Below are 22,435 nucleotides of genomic sequence, written 5' to 3'. Positions count from 1 at the left end.
GTTTTTGTGGGTTAGTGTCTCAGTAGTATCCTTAATGCACAAAAAAACATGGATGATGGCCAACTGTTTCAGCCAAATATCGCATGAAAGTAGACATAAAAATAATGCATTAGTCTCAATAAACTCTATAAACACACCTTTGTGGTCGCAAGGTTTTTTGAAGTCTTCCTGTATAGCCTCTGAAACTGTTCAGTGCTTTTATTTTTGGCAGTGACACTACAGATTGATTAAATAGAAAACTTCTAATATATGCTTTCTAATTGCACAATTCTCTTAATTAGTAATGAGAAACAATATACTACCTTGCCACTGTGTGCGGATGGCTGATGCTCATCTCCCAAAGCAAGTTCCGTCTTCTCAACTTAGTCATGGTAAGAGGGCCTGCAGAGGAACACCCTGAAAGTATACCTTAAAAAGGGTATACTGACCCTGGCATTGACCCTACAAATGGAGAAGTGCTGGCTGGTAACAGGTCTCAGTGCTGCTGCACCATACATCAAGCTATATGAAGAAAGCAGTCTTGCTCAGGAAGCCAAGAAATGGCAGAGGAGGAAGGAAAGCGTACAGCATCCTGGCCAACAGTTGTCCTGTGTCCTCTTGCCCCTTCCCCCCCCTACACTAGCACCACTTGTCATATCTGCTGAAAAATTTAGAGCATGCATGGATGGGACTCCTCAACCACCTTAAGACTCACCAGTAAAACCCCCTGGCAGACCTCATCCTCGTATTGAGTGATAGCCAATGAGAGGTAGAAGACCGTTATAGTGAATCATAAACAACACTTAAAATTTGTTTTGTACTAATGGACTTTTAAAGGTGTGTATTTAAGTAGAGACCATCCTCTCTCTGCCTCTAAGGAAAATGTGCACGTGATTGAAACGGAAACTGTTTCCTGACTACCACATTGTTTGGTTTACATTAGAGCCACATGCCCATTTCTGACTAGAGCAGGTAGCAAAACATGGAGTGGCTGAACTTGCATGCATAACATCTCGTTGAAAACCTGCTTGCATGAATAACACGTGCTCCTGGCGGCTGCGGGGGGCATGGTGGCAGCAGGAGTATGGCAGCGGTAAGCTGGTAGCTCCTGCAGCCTCCACTGGCAGTATCGGCGGCAGGGGTGGCAGGTGCCTTTTTGTAGGGGTGGGCACCGCCACATTCAGGGGGTGCACATGCACCCGCATGCACCCCCTACACGTTGCCAGTGCCTGATTGTACTGGAAGCTAAGTAACATGTAAAGGCTTTTGTTCCTTGGACTTAATAGCATTTTTTTTCTGTAGAGCACAAAATAGCATCAGTGGAAAAATTATTTTCAACAAATATTTTTGATTCTCAGTTCAGATGTGAGTCTCTGTTTACTAGTATGTTATCCTCTAGGTGCATATGTTGGGGTATTGAAACTCCTAGTTCAGATACATTAATGAGTTTGATTTAAAAGACAATCACTTAAACCAGGGTTGTCATAGATACAGCTCACAGAGCTGTGTCATTCTGCACCTCCAAGAGGTAAGGAATTTGGGAGCAGGTTTAGTGGGGATGGGGCCCACTGCCAAATTCTGTCATACAAAACTCTGTTGAGGACATGTTCCTTGACACCACTTGCCCTGCCACAAGAGGTAGGTTAAGATATGACCCACAAATCTCCTCTGATCTGGCTCACTGGTCAAAGCGAGTTTGACAACCTTGAGTTAAACTATGGTATTCAGGGGCAGATCCAGAGGGGGTGCAGCATCACTGTTGCACACTCTTTGGCTGTGTTGCATGTGATTTCTTCCCATTGGGTATGGTTGGAGCCCTTGCTTTTTCCTTGTTTCCCTTGCTGTTGAATTTAGTGGGGAAAGGCAGGAAGGGGAAGGGCAAACAGTAGCATCTCTGGTACCTGGGCTCTGGAGCCTCTCCAGCCAGACCCTGTCCAGATCACCTGACAAGCTCAGAATTTACTGCTGCTGCAGGAGTCTCTGCTGATTAGTCAGTAAACATGGCACTGGCTATGCAGCCCTGTTGTTAGATCTTGCCTTGTTGTTAGATCAGGTACTGATGGCATTACTGTTTTCATTTCATTTCCATAGCAGCAATATTTACTGCTGCATCCTGTTCTTCAGATTGATTTATAAGAAGCGGTGTATATACATAGGCCCAACTGCAAAGAAGTATTTCTCTTTGAAATCAATAGGGATTTGGGGTTGTATCCACAAGACTTTAGGCATCTTCAGTATTTTACAGCTGAAAAGATATGGTTTCTGCTTCAAGGTTTTTAACTCATTTTGACCCAAAAAGGCACTTTACAAGAAAGCAATCCATTTCCAGTAATGTTTCCATGTATTATGGTATATGTAGAGAACAACTTTTATGGCATATTTCATAATATCCTATATAATAGAGGCAACTACTATGTATGAGTGTTTTGCGCTTGCCCCTAGATTCAGTCTCTTTGTTAGTATGAAAAATGGCACATTTTCCCCTGAAAATGATAACTCAAATTCTTGCAGTATTGATGGAGTTTGCTGAGAATTAACACACACATCCATTGATTTAATTGGAGTTTTGAAATGTTGATCATGTCAGACCAGAATAACTGGTTCAAATCAGTAATGCAACAGAAGGTTGGTGCACATAAAACACTTTCAAAATGACTGAAACCAGTTTAAGATAACCTAGATGGATGACTTAACTGATTTTGGCTTATTGAACTTCTGTCCCAGATCCCCTCTAGACTCAAGTTAACTTGGTCCTGCAGCATTCCAGGATGCTTTACATCACCCCTGCAAACCCCCTCCTACCTCGCAGGGTGGGCGGGCTAGCTTTGGCCCAAGCTGTCTGTTCTGGCTGAGCAGGGAGGCATTCTCTAGTACCCTCCCCTTCACCCCCAGCTTCTGACCTGGGCCACTGCAGGCATATGGCTGCGTTTCCAGAATCAAAAGCGAATGTCTGTTCACTTGCTTATCAGTTCAATCTACACATCTTAGATTAACCTGCAAAGATTGAACTGATTCAGCTTGGTCTTTTTTAGTCTGTACTTAGCCTAGGTGACAGTGGCCATTTGGGCACATAAGCATAATTTGAGATGTAATGTTAGCAATCTGCTCACAGATATTGTCAGGTAATTAAGAGTAGTTAGTATCCTACCATTATCTATTTATTTTCAAGATTTGCATGTTTCATCTGACCTACTTGAGAGAGGGCAGACGGGAGGAGGAGGAGGCAGAGGCTTTTGTAGGTAGCAGCAATCAAATCACTCTGCTTCTTCCACATTTTTATAGGGGTGCACAAAAATGTGGAGGAAGCAGAGTGAAGGGGATGTCTTGTTTTGTTTTTTTTCCTTCAGCAACATCATAGGAGGGAACAAAGAGTAAGAAGTGTGCCTGATTTTGAGGACTGAAATATTTTATCATACTTGCATGGTTATTATGTGGGGTCAGTAGTGGACAGGGTTTTTTTTCATAGAGTTTAAAGTTAGAAGGAACAGTCATTTAATCTGACCTCCTGTAGATCATTCATTTTTTATGTTTCACTTAGATGAATGTAATATCAAGCCCAGCAACTTTTAGCAAGGTATCCAGGGCTGATCTGAAGACTATACAAGATGGTTAATCTACCATATCCCTTCCAAAGTCATTCCAATGACTAATCAATCCTCCTCACTATTAAAATTTTAGTACGTTAAATGCTTTTCTGTAATATAACGTTTCCTTTCATTTTCACTGTAACTGAATTTGCTGGGTATATAATTGTAATATCCCTGCAAAGGGGTTGCCCTATAACCTACTGATTTATATTCTCAGACTTAACCATCTTAAGATAATTTTTGCTTGGGAATTCAATTACATCTCTGGCACTTGCATTCAAAATATAAATCAAGAACAAAATTTATGAATAGATGGAAAACTTTACCTTGCATAAATCTACCAAAATAAAAATTTTATGAACTTCCAGAGATAAATGAATGGTGAGTTATTAATACTATACTTCAGGGCCTTCCTATTGCATTAGTTGCACTGATCTTTGCAGGCGCAGACCATCCCCAAATACAGAAGTGTGAGCTATCCCTTCTCCTTTCTGAAAACGCTTAAGATGTGAAGCTTAATCTACCCTATCATGTGCACTTTCCTTTTAAATCCAAGAAGACACTGTATTAAACTCTGGGACTCTTAAGATCCTTTTAACCTAAACTTTCATAGTCTGATACTGTTTTCATCTTTGAAAAGCAGGGGTATGTATGAATAATATACTTTGTGGTCCTTAGCCTGCAAGTAGAGACCAATATGTTGCCTGTTAAGCCCTCTGATCTTGCTTTTGGCCAGAGAAAGATTTTCTTTTCACAGATATGTGTTTCCTGAGGTACACTGGGAAAGAGAAGTTTCTTGCAGTACATTATTTGCTCAATTGCCACTCTGCCAGCAAAAAACTGGGGACCCATGCTGTATCCATACCCAGGAAAAATACTCCATTGGTGTAGGTCTTGCATGTCTACATTTTATCCTAGGCTAGCTCTTTGTGTAACCAGGTTATCTTGCCACCTAGTGGTAAGACAATATAATAGTGTCTGCTGCTATAGCTACATGGGATGGAAGAGCTGCTAATTGAGCTGCTCTGGGTTCTAGTATAATTTATGTCAGTGTCTCTGTGTAAATTCCTCAATGTAAATGGCATCTGTATAGGCCTTGAGCCTTGCCATTCATCCCGTGCCAACTAAAATCTGTGAAATCTGCTGGCAACTGTCTCATTCCCCTCTTAATGCTGGTCTATAGCAAGAACAATAGCTTACTGCTGCTGTCTGCTACTTTGCTAGTTCCAATAGAAGTCTGCATAGTAATTCTAAAAGGTTCCAACCCTGCTGATAATTCAGAGTGCAGTATGCTGCCATGCCATGCAGTTTGTTGTTTTAATTTAAGGAATTATAGACAAATTGTAAAAACCTTTTTGAGTGATTGTTTTTTGCAGCCTTGGAATACTAGATTTAAGATTTCCTGCACAACCTACATGTAGTTTTATTGTGTATATTCATTATGATGCAGTCTTTAGTTACCTGATATCATGCTACTATTTTATACAGGACTTCTGCCTCATTCAGTACATAAAATGCTCCTGTTTCCTGTATGAATCAAGGCTGTGCTGTACTGTAAAGAAGTCTGACTATAAAACTCATTTGCTGCAGGAACTGGAAGGTGTACAGTAGAGGGGACTTGGGGTGATTGGAAGAAGAGAAGGGAGTCTGCTGGTTAAAGCAACTGAAAGCTGGACTGGAGAATAGGTTTCTTCTTGCCTCTGTGTGTGATGCTAAACTGATCATTTAAACTGAATTTCCACTGGTTGTCACTAATAGTATGTCTTTTGATTTCTGAGTGCTTAGCTTCGGAAACTTCATATCTTTTTAAAGATACTTTGTGCATAATTGAGCAGAGTCCAAGAAACTCCAGGCTAAATTGTTAAGCTCTTGCCTTGGAATAAATTGTCTATATAACAACTTCATGAGCACTTCAAGTTTTTTAGAAATGTTATCTTCACCTTGTTCTTGATGCATTAATAGATAAGATGGCCACCTTAATGGAATAACATCTATGCAAGAAAATGACCTCTAGCCTTTTTGAATCCAGAACAAATGTTTGTTACACCAGTATATTTGCGAAACAAATTAAAATCCAGCCAAAGGCAATCTCCTTAATTTAACTGCCATGTAGGGTAGGGGCAGGGGCAGGGGCATGACATTTCCTACTGAAAATTAGCAATCCAGTGTGGGAGCTGTTCATTATAGTCTGAAAGTCACAAAGGGTCATGGGAAGAGATTTGTAAAATTTTCATAATTCCAGAAATAACTCCTTCCACATCCAAAAGAGAACTTCTGTGTTTGGAAAGGAACCCCTGGTATGTCTTAACCTCCTGTGGAAGGGTGAGTGAGCTTCGTAGGGCATTGTGTTCATTTGCCTGTGCACATTCACATTCTGCATGCTCTTGCTGTGAAAGGGGAGAAGGAGAATACTAACCACCCGTTTCCTGTGTGTATGACCTTATTCCTGGTTTTCCTTCTGAAAAGTTCATGTTGCATGCCTCTGTAGATTCTGCAGGTCTATTCAGTTGAACAAAGATGAATTTTCAGCAGTCTGGCATTCTTTTAAGTTTTTATGCGCTTATTTCTAATATCAAAACTCAAAAGATTTCCCTTTGTCTTTTTAAATATTTTCTGCTTCTCCAAATAAAGATGGATTCCATTTTCAGTTCCTATATTACTTGCCTACTAGTTATTCCTAACTGTTGGGAAAATGTCTTTTGCGTTTATTAACTTAATATCCTCCCCATAAATTTCTGTTGATCAAAATGTCCTGTTAACCTACTCTAGTAGCTAAAGTAGAAGTTACTTACTTTTTCTTCACTATTTAGTATTTGAAAGCCCTTATGTTTCCCCCTCAAGCCTCTCTCTTTTAAACTGAATAGGCCTATCCTCTTTAGCCTTTCCTATGGAAGACCCTCCATATATCTAATCATCCTAGTTGCTCTTGCCTGTACCTTCTCTAAAACCTACAGCCAATAATCTACTTCTTAACAGCAAGTCTTCCAACATAGGGGTTGGCAACTTATGGCCTGGGGGCCAGATATGGCCTTCAGAGCCACTGAATCCAGCCCATGGAGCTGGAAGGCTTTGCGGAGGCAGTCAGGTAGGAGGGACAACACACAGAAGGGAAGCAACAGCACTGTAGATGCTGCTGCAAGCTGCGCAGCCCCAGTTCGTCCCCACTGGCTGAAAGCTGCATCCCTGTGGAGGGGAGGAAACAGGACATGGAGAAGCAGCGGTGCCATAGGTATTGGATCAGAGCCGGGTTGTTCCAATCCATGGCTTGTACAGGTTTCCAGCCACTGTCCTGACAAATTACTGGTCATAATTGTCTAGCTTTCCCCACAAAAATCTTGTTTGACTCTTGGATGAATCTTATTAGTGACGTGATGCTCTGTAGGGGTGATGAAAGAAGGAAAGTGCAGGGTGGGGAAGTTCCTTCAGGAACATGATGGGATCCTCCCTCCTGCTCCTTGGAGATGGAAAGGAGCCATTGTAGATCTGAGGCACTTTGGTGTATTACAGATCAACATCTCTCCCTAGCTGCTGTGTGTAGTAGCACAGTGACTGGCTAAACGAAGTCAAATTGGACAGCTGTTTTGGGCCAAGGTACTTCTGAGACCAAGCTGAAATTGCATAGAAAGCAACTTGCCCAAGGTCACATAGGAGAGCTATGGTGGAGATGCCACAAGTCTGGAACCCAAATCTCCCACTCCCTTCCACTGACTTTCCTCTAATCTTTGTGCAGAATGCCTGCTGTTGAATAGATTTGTTTGTTGCATTTACGTTGTGTTTCAATTTCTAATGCAGTACAAGCTGGTGCATTTTTTTTACCTCTTTGGGAGAGCTGCTTATGGTGAAGTTCTTAAGGTTTAATTAGAGTGTTCTTAAGTTTTAGTTGCATACAGGTTTATGCAGAGGCCAATTTTAATTTTAATAGTGTTTGGAGTTCTGCTCTTTATTTAAATCATCGTAAAACGGAAATCCACAATTTTTTCAAAAGGTGTTACTGGAGCTTGTAAATGCCACATAATACATGTATGTTACACTAGCATTTTATTGTTAATCAAAAGAAAACCAATACTTCACAACCTGTCCGCGTTTGAAAAACTACAGTAAAAAAGGAAATAAAGGGAGCATTTTAGGGTGCGGCATCCAGGGAACTGTTAAAACGTCAGCTAAAGGACTCTGGTCTGGCCCTCTAGGTTGGGGGTAGTGCGGGGGGTTGGTATCTCACCCACATCAAAAATTTCTATTATAGCCTACAAGAAGAAACCAGATGGAAATGATGGTCTGAAAGCTTTTGAAGTTGGAACAGGCAACGAAACATAAACCACAAAGTGAAGATGATAGTGATTATTATGGCAAAATATTATTTAAAAAAATCAAATTTATCTTTTGCAGAGAAGCACAGGTTCAGTTAGTAGATCATGGAACATAGATCACTAGACCTGCTGATTTGAGCAAAATTAGTGGCCCTTGTCTGAGAGAGTGATCTGCTACTGACTTGTGTATACTGGTATTTTTCTGTTCTTTTTTCATACTGCAGTGGTAAATTTCCACAAAAAACCTATATCCAGGCCTTTCTGTCTTATCTGTGTTCTATGCCAGTCTCTCTTTAACATGAAGGCCTGTGTAGCCTAAAGTAACTTCCCTTCTCTGGAAATCAGGGAGATCTTCTCCTTGACCTCGTTGGTCTCTTGCCTTTCTTAAGGCATCTGCACTTTAAAGGCCAGACTTCAGTTATGTTTCCCTGGTTGGTTTAGTGCTTTGAAGTGTTACTTGGCATTGTAGTTGAACTTCTCTACTTCTGGTTTCAAATGACACCTGGAATAAGCCTATTGTAACTCCTAAATCCTCTGTATGACTGGCTAAAAAGCTGTTGAAATCCTTAGTCTAAAGCTTTCCAAAGTACTATAATTTTCCACCTGAGCAGCAGATTGATTTTTTTTTTTTTTCTCTTCCATGTGTCAAACTTGGATTAGTATTGGTTTTCTATAAATTAAATAATCATGTTAGGTAGAAGTAGTTCCTTTTGCTAAAGGCTTATATATTTGAAAAGTCAAATGACCAGTGATTTGCTTTTTGTTTGCTTGTAGAGACCATTTTTATTTTTGTCTTAACTACACAGCAGTTGTTATGTGTTCGTTCTTACTTTTACACTGAGTCCGTAAATCTCTAGACAAGGGTAACCCCCCTCTCCCATGTATTTTGTAATTGTGTATTTTATTTATGAGAAATATTGGGCTTTAAATGTTTTAGGTGAATATGAGAGCTATCACTTTATTTTAAAATAATATTTTGTTTTAATTTGTTATATATTATGAATTGCTCACTAAAGTCTCAGTACCTTTCCATTCATAAGAGACTTCATCATTTTCTCAATATTGGATTAAAACAGCTGTTCATAGTGCTGTTAATGCACGTACCTGTTTAAATCAACCATTTCAAGGCAGAGCTGTGGATAATTAGGAGTATTTAGTGCCCCATCAGGGATTAGAAATCTATTCTGAGAATGTGTACTAATTTGGGAGCAAGTCATTTGAACATGGGTCAGGAATTTGCATTAGCTTATGATTTTGAAATAAAATAAATTAAAATTGCAGACTAGTAAAATTGTAACTAGAAAAGTAGTGGTCCTGCAGGCAAATCTATTGTAAAAAAGGTGGGTAATCCTGTGCTGTTGAAGGAATGAAATCCCTCCAGAAAACCCTCAAAAGCTGTAAGCGGTTTTTTTTGTTTTTGTTTTTTTGTGCGTTTTTTAAGGGCTACCTTCCCACAAACATAATAGCTCACTGAATCAGACATGGATTATCCTGCTTTGTTGAGAGAACTCCCTCCATTTTATAGCTGGCTGTAAAACAGCTATGTACATCTTTACACACACTTTCCCAAGCAGTTGTACAAACAACCTGCAGTTTTTAGCTAACACATTTAATACAAGGGTGATACTTTCTCCAATTAGTTGCCATCCTTAATCTGCATGTGTAATTTACGTGAACCTAATTGCTTCTGTGGAGAGATTATTTAACTTTCATTGGTACACTTCAATGAGGCTGGTAAACAAGTAAAAATAGGGGGGTGGGGGGATGTGACCTACGTCCTTTGGAGTGTCTACCTTATTGTCCTGCCCTTATATTGGTTGTGTTTACATGAATGCTGTTTTGAATGGTCACCTCCTTGTTTTGTTCTTTGTTCTATTTTGGTTCCCCTCCCATGCACATCACCCTGTTATCAGAGTGCCTAAATATTTTTAAGGCCAGTTAATGGGACTAGAACTTAAAGTGTCTTGGCTCTCAGGCCCCTGTCAAGTTCACAAAGCTGTGGGGCCTTTGTCCTTGCACACTCTGTACAAATATAAAAAACCAAACAAAGTTGTTTTTAATAGTCTAGCCAGTTATCATTTGTCACTGTCGTAATTGTTTATCAAGTTCCAGCTCTGGTCCTTATTATGGTTAGAGCTTTTGGAATGTTTCTTCGTGGCTGGTAGTTCTTCAGGAAGTAAACTGTTAGCTGTTGTCTCACAACCTGGGCTTTCTCATCAATAAGGCAGAGATAATGCTCTGTATTCAAAGACGCTTCAAATGGTGGGGGGAGAAGAGACCAATATGTAAATTATATTTCTCTGTGTGTATCTTTATAGCCACAACTCATCATGACTACACAGTTGCTGTTCAAAAGTGTATGGTGGGCTTGCTTTAAAGAGTGAACAGAGAAGAGGCCCTGCCTTGTCTTTTGGAATGCTACACTTGAATTATTTGTCCACCTGCTCAGAAGCACCAGTATATATAAAGAAAGAAACTGAATCTCTTGCATAGAAATTACCTTTGTAATCATTGTATAAATTAATAACATTGTTTTTCTTATAATAACAGGAAAAGTTTTACAAACATATCTACAGGGATTCCAGCATCTTCTCTTTGCAAGTCCATTCACAGTATTTCACAAAGTATTCTACGATCTCTGAAAACATATGCTTCTCTAAACCAGTTTCTCTATGGCAGTGGTTCACAATTTGTTGTATGCTTACCACCATTGGTACGTAGACAGCCTGTCAGTGGTGCGCATTAACGGATTTATTATAATTACTTTATATGACAAAAATTTGCTGGTTGTACATAAGGTTGTACTGTTTTAAATTGGTGGTGCGCAATCTGTCAAATTGGGAACTGCAGTTCTAGGATGCCACCCTACCCTGCCTTCTTCCTGACTGCAGACTTGATGGGGGGGGCTGTTCTTTCTGTTGCTCCTCACTGACAAGCCACAACCCCAAGCCCTGTTGCTGCCCCTCACTCCTGACCCACTGACCCTAGCCCTGCCAGTGCACCTCACTCCCAAAAAGCAGTACCCCTCTCCCGACTTCCACTGCTCCCTGCTGGTGCCCCTCACTCCTGACCCGCAGCCCCCTGGTGCTGCCCGTGCCCTCCAAACCCAATCCACAGTCACCTGCCCTGCCCTCCCCTCCCCTGTGCCCTTCAATCCTGATCCACAACCCCCTGCCCCCCTTCCAGCTCTGCTGGTGCCCCTCACTCCCTACCTTCTGCGCTCCCTGCTGCCTCCAATCACCCTCCCCCTGCTCTCCCTGAGTTCACAGTTTTCGCAAAGCAAAATCATGAACTCGGCTCCTGATTGCACACATGCCACACTAGGTATTTTGGGAGCTAGTTCTACCTAGTGGCAACTATGTTAGAAATGGACCGGAGGAAGGAAATCCCAGACCTTTTGCTTGCATTTAAAAAACCTGCCCGGACACAGCACAACAGGCAAAAAAAGAGGACATGTTTGGGAAAACCCAGATGTATGGTAACCCTATGCTGTAAACCTAAAACACACAACAGGAAGACCTGTCAGCATGTGCCCTGCAGTTTTGATGCTTCCTGAATTCACAGTATTGTGCAAATGTTAATCTGTCATCTTAATGCTCAAAAATACTTCTTGACATAAGCCTTCTAGGTCTCTGTCTTTGAAAAATGTATAACACTAAAGGTGGCATACCTCAATTGCGTCTCAGTTTCATTTTGAAAACTTACATAAGCATTTGGATACCTGAGTGCCTTTGACTTTTTTTTTTTAATGAGAATTAAGCATTGAAGTACCTACATTCCTTTTGAAAATATTACCCCGAATCACCTAACTTGTGTATATCTACCAAAGAAGTTATTTGTTAGGATGATCATAGGCAATTACTATCTGTCCCTTCTTAATTCTTGTATTCTGTTTGGCAAGGCATCTTGTTTAGACTTTTATCATATCATTTCTAGGGTTGCTATTCTGTCGATCCTCTAATCCCAGTTTGTTTCTTATGGAATGACAGTGTCTCCTCCCACCCCACCCTGTCTTTTGCAGTTGAACAAATAGACTTCTCCAAGTATTGCCCCATTCAGCTTTTCTATTCTTTTTTCCCCTCTGAAAATGCTTCACAGAAAATACAAAATTAATATTTAATTGGCTGGTCTTTTACTTACAAATTTTAAATCCTAGAAATGTTTCTACTACAAGTACTTGTTAAAACAAATGTATTGCTTTTCCATAAGTACAACATAAACACTCAAGTAATTTGCAAATGTATAGAAACTGGGAAATGAGACGTACTGTCTATATTAAAAGTTGCACTGATTTAACTATAAAAATTCGTTTTTGTACTAACATCCTCCTTTTGTTTAAATATGTCTTCTCCTTCCCTGATATTTTCCCCCTTTATTGCTGAATGGTGATCATATCCCCTCTTGTCTTTTTGTTGATAAAATGCACAAGATAAGCTCTTGCATAGTCTCAATTTCCCTGATAATCCTAATACTCCTTCTGTGCACCTGTTCAGGCAGAAATTGATCTGTTTTGAACATGGATGATCAGACCTGTACATGGTACTTTGGAAGAAGCCTTACTATGCCTTATACAATTACATTGATTTTTACTTATCTCTGCTTAAAATATTTTTTTTCTGATGCATTGTAGGATTGCATTCCCCTTTCTCCTGTTGCCTCATGTTGATGGTTAATAGCCATGCTTTGATGCACAGTAGTTTCCAAAAGAAAAGCTTGCAGTTAATAGCAGAAATTGTTGCTATAAATCTGTAAATGTATGAATACTCACTTGGACCTATTAATTTAAATTTAATTTCTATTACTCCATTTCTTAAAGTTACAGTTATTATTCTAGTGTAATATTCTAAACCTCATCTGTATAGATGATGCTTCCCAACTGTCTTTTATGAGCAGATTTCATGAGCACACTTCTAAGGTTTTATACAAATAAGATTGGTCCTGAGATGAAGCCTGGAAGAATTCCACAGCCAACCTTACTCTAGTCTTACAATCTTCCTTTTACCTATTGTCATTTTCTGTTACAGCGTTTCCCAACCTTTTTTATCCCATGGCGCACTTACCTAAATAAAGCACCGCAGCACATGGGATGTTGGGGGGCTGTGAGGCCAGCCTCCTGCCTGGCTGGAGCCACAGTCCCTGTCTGTCTGTATCCACAGGAGCAGGAGGCAGAGAGGGTGGCTCCAGCCAGGCAGGGGGTGTGGCTCCAGCCCAAAATGCCTTGGCACACCTGGATGTGCCTGGTGGCACACCAGTTGGGAAATGCTGTTCTATTAGCCAGTTTCTTACCTGTTTTCTGGTTCCTGTACTAATCACCTCACCCAGCTTAGTGAATCTTCCTTGTGACACTATTCATATGGTTAATTGAATTCCAGGTTGGATCCACCAGATTTCCTTTGCCTAGAAAATCTGATATTTCATCAAAAATAGATAATTCTTTCCTTTTTAAAAGCCTTGCATGTTACTAAGGTCAGTGTAACAGATTTGTATGTCTTTCTGTTGTTTCCCTTTCTTAAATTTAAGTACAGTGTTTTATATTCTCCAGTCATATAATGTGCCTATATCCAGCTGGATAACTTTATTAAAAATCCCTGCTACTGGACTTGATACTCCTGCCTTCCGCCAGTTTTTTCAGTATTCTGTGTTCTTGAACTCACTCCTAGACCTAGCACATCAAATTTGCAGTTTTGTTTCCACATCAGATGCACTAGCTTCCATTAACTAATCCTGTCTTGGGCCATATGTTTATTATCATCATCCTTATTGAAAATAGAGGCAAAGTATGGTGTGAGGCCACACCTAGATTATCTGTAATTCACCTTTTAATCTCTACCCCATCCTCATTGTATTTATTTTTTTTGCACTTAAATACTTTTTTAAGTTTCTCAAACTAGTTCAAACTTGTGGCAGTCCTCATTTTATTCCCACCCTATTTAATGTCTAACATGCCCTTTTTGCACTTCTAGTTGGCCCTCTGCTTGCTTCTAGTAATTTCCAAGGTGATTATTCATTCAGTTAGGTCTGGCACCCTCTCTTTTAAGGATACATATTCTAGATCAGAAAGTGGCAACCTTTTTGGCAGGCATGCCACAGATTAAGTTCTCTCTGAGTGCCTCCCCAATTCTGTTTTCCCACTTCATCTGTTGCTCTGCTTTCTGCTTCCTGCCCTATGTGCTGCTGTGCCATCTGCCATGTCCCTGATCTGCTGTGTGTTATGTACAGAGGCTGCCCATGTATGCTGCAGTTTAGCCACGCCTGTTCTAGATAGTTTTGCACCTTTTGATTTGACCAAATTCCAATACTTCCTCTATATTTAAGTTAGCATTCTTCAGTTCAGCTGATTTCTTAGCTGGTTTCCATAATTTATCAAGGTTTGCCCTTTGAAATAAAGCCTTGTGTGTAACGCGTTTTTCTTCTTCTTTTTTTATCCTTTCAATTTAAATAACTTGTGAATACAGGATCTGTGGTTATTTTCTATGGGCACTTCTATAAAATAAGTTCTACTTGGCCAAACCATGTCTGAAATAGTTTTGCTTCTTGTTGATCCAGTGATTTGTTTGGGGTTTTTTTGAGACAAAACAAATTAGCACATCCAGAAATATCAGGGCACTATCATTATAAGTAGCATTTGTTCTGCAATATATATATGGGAACATAGTTTTTTATAATGCCCCAGAACCTGGTATGACTTCATATTTTTGTAATTTTATTTGTTCATATCTAAATATGATTCTGGGAGTCTAAAGCAAATCTTTAACACTGCCCAAAGTGAAATATTTTATTGTAGGCTATTAAAATCAGTCATGAGGACTACTAGTCTCTAATTGCTTTTGCAAATAGGATGATAAATCACTTTACCACTTAACCTCCTGCCTCTCCCCCCCACAAAAAAAACCCAAAAAACAAAAACAAAGTTGCCAAGAGGTCTTCCTACATGTTCCTACACTCCCAGCCTTTGGGGAAGAAGGATGTGAAATCCCTGGGGCTGGGAGATCATCTGATGGCTTTCAGCTACAGGGGAGATCCTTCTACATGTCCAGTTTAAAGCTGGATGCCCTATACCAACTAGCTATAAAGTTAATGCACATTTTTTAGGTCTAATTTTGTAGTTTGGTTTGAGCTTTTTGGCTAAGTACAGACATTCAAAAAACCTGAGTCTGAATTGATTCACTCTTTGTAGGTTAGTATAATCTGTGTAAATTGAACTGATTTGCAGGTGAATAGACATTCACTTTTGATTCTGGAAATGCAGCCACATGCCTGCAGTGCCTCAGGCTAGAAGCTGGGGGTTGGTAGAGCAAAACCCTCCCTTCTCTATGGCAGCAGCCATAAGGCTGAAGGAAAGCAGACCTGCAGGGGGTAGGGTGGTGTGGCCAGGCCCTGGCAGGCTGCTGAGTATGATTGTGGAGGGGTTTAAACCCCCACCCAAGCAGGCTGTGCCTGAAGTGGGGAATGGGGAAGCAGCCCTTGCTGGGTTTGTCCCTCAGGTGGGGTGAAGTGGGGCAGGGGGATTTAACCCCCCACCTCCCCTGACTCTCCCACTAGCATGGTGCTGCCCAGGCAGGCTCTGGCTATGCCTCTCACTGTGCGAGTGGCCAGTGGGGTGGAAAGCCAGACAGACCCTGGCTTGGTGGGAGAGAGTCCCTTCTCCCTTTCCTCCTTTTTAATCTCTGTTCCTGCCTCCTTCACTTGAGGTGCTACCCAAGATGGCTCTGACTTTGCCCCCTGCCACATGAGCAGCCTGTGGGGCAGGAAGCTAGGCAGACCCTGGCTGGGGTTCCTATGCCAGTGGGAGAGAGGGGAGACTGGGGGTTTAATCCCCTTCCTTCTCCCCTGCCCCTTCCCTTGAGGCTGCTGCCAGGGTAAGGTCTGGTCATGTCCCCTGATGCTAGAGAGGTGAGCAGGGGGGAAAGCTGAGCAGATCCAGGCTGGGGTCCCATGTGGGTGGGAGGGGGGAGGCAGAGAGATTTAATCCCCCTCCTTCCCTCTGAGCCTGCTGGCCCACGCCCCTCCCCCTTTCCACGCCAGTGGGGAAAAGTCTGGGCAGACTGGTTTCCCACCATGACCCCCCTTGTCAGCCAGCCCTCACTGCTCTGGGGCCACCCCTGCTTTGCTCTAGCAGACAGCACAGCTTAGTCCAGGGCTGCAAAGCATTTTGGGATGCTGGGGGAGTGTTGTTTAACTTGAACCAGGAAGGGGTCTGGGACAGAAGTTACATAAACTGGTTACCTCAATCAGTTAAGTTGGATACTGTATTCACCCAGGTTTATCTTAAACCAGTTTCAGCTATTTTGAAAGTGGTTTATGTGAACTGAACTTTTGTTACAGGTTTAAACCAGTTTCTGATCACTTAACCTAGTTTTCATGTAAGTTCTGTCCCTAGCCCTTATGGCATGATGGGTACTTTGCACGTGTAGCTGGTATCAAGGTAATTGCACAATTAACCAGTTAATTGTGTGATACCTGTACCATGCAGAGGGGGCCTTATAAGGGTTATTATGTTTTAGTGTTAAAGCAGGTTTAAAGCTAAGATTCTATACACACCAGATTTAAATAGATTTAATTAAATCTGTTTAAATCCACACCTTTAATTAAGTTAGTGCAACTTTGATTTTTGTTCAGGACTTGTATATATTCATAGTGCAGTGAAGTAGTGTGTTTCCATTGTCTGGGTTTTTTAAAATGTGAAAAGTAAATAATAAAGTAAATTTGACTTAAATCCTTTCCATTTTAGTAAACTGAAGCATTATGTGAAAGAACATATACCATTTTATGAAGCATATTTTTGCAGACTTTGACAGGGAAAAGTCCATGTCTGGTCACTCTTGATTTTTTTTTTTTTTTTTTTTTTTTTAAATCTCATTTACTGAACATTGTATCACTTAACTTCCTATATTTCATCACCACTATTTTATCATTAAAGATACTAAAAAGTACAACATAAGTACAAAGGCCCTCTGTTCAGTGTTTGCATTTGTTCATAACAGTTTTTTGTAGCTTGAAGCTAGACAAGATCACTTTCCTTGTTGGGCACACATCATCATTCACTGTACTACTTTTGTATTCCCCTCCTTCCTCTCCCCCCCACTCCCCATTTCTGCATACTTTCCCTCTCTCCGCATTTAGACCTTACCACCTTATTGCATAGTGACTGACGGAGCTTCAGGGCAGCTTAAGAAATGTACTTTTCTGTCACTCAGAATTTGCTTTCTATTGGAGAATGCAGTGATGCTGAGAGGAAAGAAAATGAAGCATTCAATACTACGTTGCAAATGTTTTTTAGAAAGAAATACTCTTCTCTTCATTCTTCTGTAATATTCCTGATAGTAGGGTATAGTTCTTCCTTGCCACAGACTGATCACTTGAAGCCTTGAGTTATGACATTCCAAAAGGCCTCGCCGGCTCAAGCTCTTTCATTGTTTCTTTCCAGCAGATGGAACAACTCCCTGGTTGGCTGAAGGCTGCATTTCTGGAGGAATCCAACAGTTTCTCAAGTATTCAGTTGTCAAGTATCTTGAAAGAAAAAAGAAGCAGTTAGAGTTCTGTTTCAGGCTATCTTATCCTCAGGGTACTTCTATATGTAATTTTATAGCTAGACCTTACACCACAGAAGCCGCCATCTCAGGTTCTTGAGCCTATGTACTCTAAGCAGTGACACCTGTGGCCTGCACCTGTACTGAAACCCATGGCTTCTACATTCACAGGAGTAAAAGGGCAGTATCCAGAGTGCTCTAATGCTAATAAATCAGAGCTTATATTTTGTATATGAGCCAGTAAGTCAGAGCTATAAAGAGAACTACAAGTACAGGAAGCAATATCTAGTGATCAGTTTCAAGACTGGCTTCTGAACTTGAGTGATCATTTGGTTTCACAGCACATCAAGATACAGATTTTCTTTCTCAGCCTTCACCAGTATAACACAGTCCTTGATTCCATTCCATTTCTACAATGTCTTGGCCACTAAAGGCTGATATTGTCTCTGACAGGGCCCTCATTAGTAAGCTAAAGAAGTACAGTTTAGAGCAAGGGCAGGCAATTATTTTGGGTGGAGAGCTGCTTAGTGAGTTTTGGCAAGCTGTCGAGGGCTGCGTGGGTAGCCTCACCCCTTGACAGGAGCCCCACCCCCTGGTCACCATCTTGGATTTGGAAGTCCTGCCCCTGACCTCTGACCCTTGCCACTGGAAGTTCCTCCCCTTGTTCCTGGAAGTACTCCTTCAGGGAAAAGGGTTTGCTATCTTACAACCAGAAAAAAATCAAATTATATACTAAAAATCAGATACCCATAATATTATATTTTAATTCAATTAAAATATATATTTTGTCCTGAGATGCATGTTTTTCCTTTTATATGTAGAAGTGATTGCATAATAGCTCAAAATGCAGTCTTACTCTTGTATAGTGTGTGTGGTGTGCTGGGGGATATGGATGGGTGGGTGGATGTGGGGTTTGTGGGGAGCTGTGTGTGTGTGGTATTTGTGGGATGTGTGTTTGTGTGTGAAGGAGGGTGTGGCTGTGGGGTATGCAGGAAGGGTTCGATGATATGAGGTGTGCATGGGAGCACGCTCCCCACTGAGCTGGTCAGCACCCGCCCCAGCTCTGCAATAGCCCAGAGCCTGAGGGCAAGCTGCCAGTGGGCCACCGGGCCTCTGGTGTGCAGGGGGGCCAGAACCTTCTCCATGCCCAATGAGGTGCTGTACCCTGGGGCTGGTGATGGGGGGGAGCCAGCCAAGCCCTTGCTACCTGAAGCCTCATGGCAGTGTTTGCACTCTGGTCCCTGCCACAACCAGGAGGCTGGGGGCCACTGGAGAAGGGCTATCAGGCCCTGGGGGGCAGTGCAGTGTGCTCCCGGAGCCACTGGGGGTGGAACGAGCTGGCAGGGATGTGGTCTGGGGCATGGGGAGGCGGCATTGAACTTGCATCACACACCTGAGGCTTGGAGCGGTCTGGGGGGAGGTTCCTGGCAGCTCACCCCCCAGCCCTGGGGTGGGTGGGGAGACTGCACCAAGAGCTGGAGCAGAGCTGTGACCACTTTTCTGCTTCAGAAGCTCCTGCAGCTTCCAAGAGGCCAGGGGTCACAGGGAAGCTCCTGGTTGGCCCTGGGGGCAATGCAGGGAGCCACCTGAGGTGGTTGGGGGCAGCACAACCCAGCAGGGATGTGGCCTCAGATGCAGAAAGCCCGGGGAGGCAGTGTGGAATTTGCATCCCACTCCTGAGGCTTGGGATGGCAATGGCCTGGCTGCCCCCCCTGCCACGGGTGGTCCTGGCTCATGCCACTGCCCTGAGGGGAAGGCTTGCCCCCTCTGCCCTGCAGGGACCCAGCAGCAGCTTGCCCCCTGGCCCCAGGATGGTTTGGGAGGCTGCACCAGGAGCCAGAGCAGAGCTGAAGCCACTTTTTTGCTCTGGAAGCTCCTGCAGCCTTCCCAAGCTTCCTGGGCCAGGACCCTGCCAGGTCATGCTACCCTTAGTGGCCTCAGGAGACAGCCTGTGCTGCCCCCCTGGAGCAGAAAAGCAGATACGCCTCCCCACCTGTCCTGGGGCCGAGGACCGAGCTGCTGGAGTGGGGGGGCCTGGGACTCCCCTCCCCCCCCCCCAGAGTGGGGGCACCCACTGGAGCCTCCTGGGGCTATTGCCACCCCAAACTTCAGGCACGCAATTCAAGTTCCGTGCCGCCTCCCTGCACTTCCCATGCTCCAAGCCATGTCCCAAGTACCCCACCATGCTGCCCCCAGGGCTGGACGGGTTGGGAGCCAGCGATAGCTGGGCAGTGCTTCGGGACCCATGCCGGCAGGGCACAGAGCAGGGTGGCAGGAGCCTGAGGTGCAGCTGGCTGGGCTCTGTGGAGCCAGGCTGGGCTGCCCCAGCAGGGAGAGAGGGAAGCCACCCAGTTCTGGGCCCTGCTGGTGCTGGCCCCTGCACACCAGCGCTGGCTCCTGCATGCCCGCTCGCTCCCAGCCCTGCTGCCCTGGCCCCATGATCAGGTAGGGACCAGCACACGCAGCCCTGTTCCCCACTCTTACCTGAGTTTCCCACTCCTGCACAGGCGTGAACAGCCCCACAGTTCCAGGCAAGAAGCTCCTGCTAGGCAGGGGCTTCTGGCTGAGGGGGCAGGGTCGGACACGCCCTGCTCTTCCAGGGCCCTGCTGTGGCTTCCCATGGGTCCTACTGCCCCTGGCTCCTGTCACTTTTGGCAAGAGCCACAGGCAAATAAGTATTAATTAAAAAAAAAAAAAAATTAGGGGTCCTGCAGACCGGACAGAATAGCTCAGTGTGCCAGATCCAGCCCTGGGGCCATATTTTGCCCACCTCTGGTTTAGAGGAAAGTACTTAAGATGGTGTGGCAGGACCAGGCCCTAGGGGCAACCATGATGCCCCCTGGTGACTGTGTGACTCCTGCCGCACTCTGGCTCCTTGGGGAACCCTCCCTTTTCCTCTTGCCTGCCACTCCTTGATGGAATTATTTTATTGTAAAAGGAAGAGTGCTTCAGGGTCCCAGAGTGAGCCCTAGCTTGTTTTGACTAGTGGGTCCTTCTGTATCCAGCTGACTCCAGTCCTGCCCTTCAAGCACTGATTGGGCACCCTCCTGGTCCCATCTGTGCCTCAGGGTACCAGTTGCTTTAAGAGCTATTCATGGCCTCCTTTTTGCCTCTGTAGCCATGTCCATGCCTCTCAGATGTTACTTTAAATTGTCAGCTGGACCTGGTGGCCTTGTCTATTAACCAACCAATCCACCTAGCCTTCTGAACCCATGGCAACGCTCTCTTCTCCCTGGGCCCTGGCCCTAGTCTGGCTTTCACCCATCTTAAGCTTCAGTCCCTTTACAGGTTTTAGCTCATTTTGGCTGAAGCCTGCTCTGGCTCTGGCCTCCCTCTGGCTCTAGCATTCCATTCTCTGGGCCTCTGCCCCCCAATGGTTGCTGTGCCTGTATCCTAGGGATCCAGAGGACTGACAGCTAACCCCAGGCTGGGCTGATCCCACTGCAGTAGTCCCACAAACCCCATGCCAGATCACACCCAATAGCCTTGGCTTTCCCAGCTTCAGCCCCTTGGGTTTTGCTGACCCCAGGCTAGCCTGCTTCCACTGGCCTTGGCTCTCCCATCCTTGACCTGCACCAGCCCACAGTTTTTTCTGCGTCCCTGACCCCACGCTAGGCTGCCTGGCAGTGAGTATCCTTCTAGGTTCCCCTCTGTGACCTCCATACCTTTCCCATTGCCACAACCTGGCCATGCAGTTCTCAGTCAAAACATAAATGTAAGTCTAATGGCTATATAACAAAATTTCCCCCACACTGAGTTATAACTTCCCTACAAGCTATAAGTTTCCCCATAACTTTCTTTGCAGGTTTTGGGGACTGCTTGGGTGCTAGTCGGTCCCTCTACTGCAGCCATTTTGCTTAGGAGCTTTTTTTCTTGTTACCTACAGGACTAGACTGGCTATCTGGTCTCAGGCACTAATCTTATGTCCCTCCAAACCCCCACCCCTTCCTGTCAGGTGGTTCTCCAGCCACCTCCAGGGTTTTCTATTTAGGCCTGATGGCCATCCTGCCTTCCTCTCCTGCAGCTTAGATGTCTGTCTCTTAGCTGCCTACTATGGAGCATCTAGCCCCAACGCAGCCCCTCCCTAAGTTACTGGACTGCCTGTTTTCTGGCAGGTAGCTCCAGGGATAGTCACTCCACAGTGGGTGGCCCCTGTCCTCGTGGTTTTTGGCCTGCTGGCTTCTTAGCAGCGAGCTTCTGAGCCCAGCTTCCGAGCCCCCACAGCAAGCATTCATTTAAGCTAACAGAAGCCTCAGCTTCTGTTACAGCTGGATTTATAACTGATTGATTGAATCATCATGCCTAAAGAGTGGTCATCAGTGTGCATTTATACACATGCTCTAGGTGGTGTGTGTGGGGGTGGAGGCACCTTAATTAGAGCCACTCTAATTAAAGTGCCTAGAGTGTCTTGTGTATCGGCGTCGCCACATTGAAAAATGGCAGTGGGGGTGCTTTAACTAAAAGCATTAGTTCTATTTAGTTAAAATGCTCCCACCTCCATTTTTCAGTACAGACACTGATGCATATGATGCTGGAGTCTGCTGAAGCGCCATAATTACCACGTTCCAGTAGACTCAATTAATTGAGTTTGCTTTGACATGCTGTAATTACAGCGCATTGGAGCAGCCTTGATGCATGTGTGCTGATACCCAGTGTCCAACTGGGAGGAGGTATCAAGCTGGATATCAACAAAGGCAATTTAAGATGGATATTAGGAAAAATTTTCTAACTCTTTGTGTGATTAAGCATTGGAAGCATTGGCGGGCTTTAAACTAGGTTCGTTGGGGGAAGGGGAAGATGAGGGCGGAGGAAACATCAGACTGCCACACCAAACAGCACCCACAACTACAGCCCAGCCCAGATCAACGAGCAAAGCGAATAAACAGGTAAGAGATAGGGGGTCAGTACACACACACACCCCCACAGGCCTCAAATGCCTCTACACAAACGCAATGCATGATTGGGCGGTGAATGTCAAGGGCTATAGGCTGTACAGGAGGGACAGGATAGGAAAGAGAGGTGGGGGCGTGGC

At 43.8% G+C, this 22,435-nt stretch overlaps 1 protein-coding gene across 5 annotated transcripts in view; it reads left to right on the top strand.

Annotated features, from left to right (window-relative positions):
* ZDHHC14 (zinc finger DHHC-type containing 14) overlaps positions 1–22,435 on the top strand; it is a 171,797-nt gene that overhangs the window by 52,199 nt on the left and 97,163 nt on the right. The gene's annotated exons all lie outside the window — the stretch shown is intronic.

This window comes from Crocodylus porosus, unplaced genomic scaffold (genome assembly GCF_001723895.1).
Source record: "Crocodylus porosus isolate Cpor-Errol unplaced genomic scaffold, CroPor_comp1, whole genome shotgun sequence".
Classification (NCBI taxonomy): Eukaryota; Metazoa; Chordata; order Crocodylia; family Crocodylidae; genus Crocodylus; species Crocodylus porosus.
This window is presented reverse-complemented; position numbering and strand designations above follow the sequence as displayed.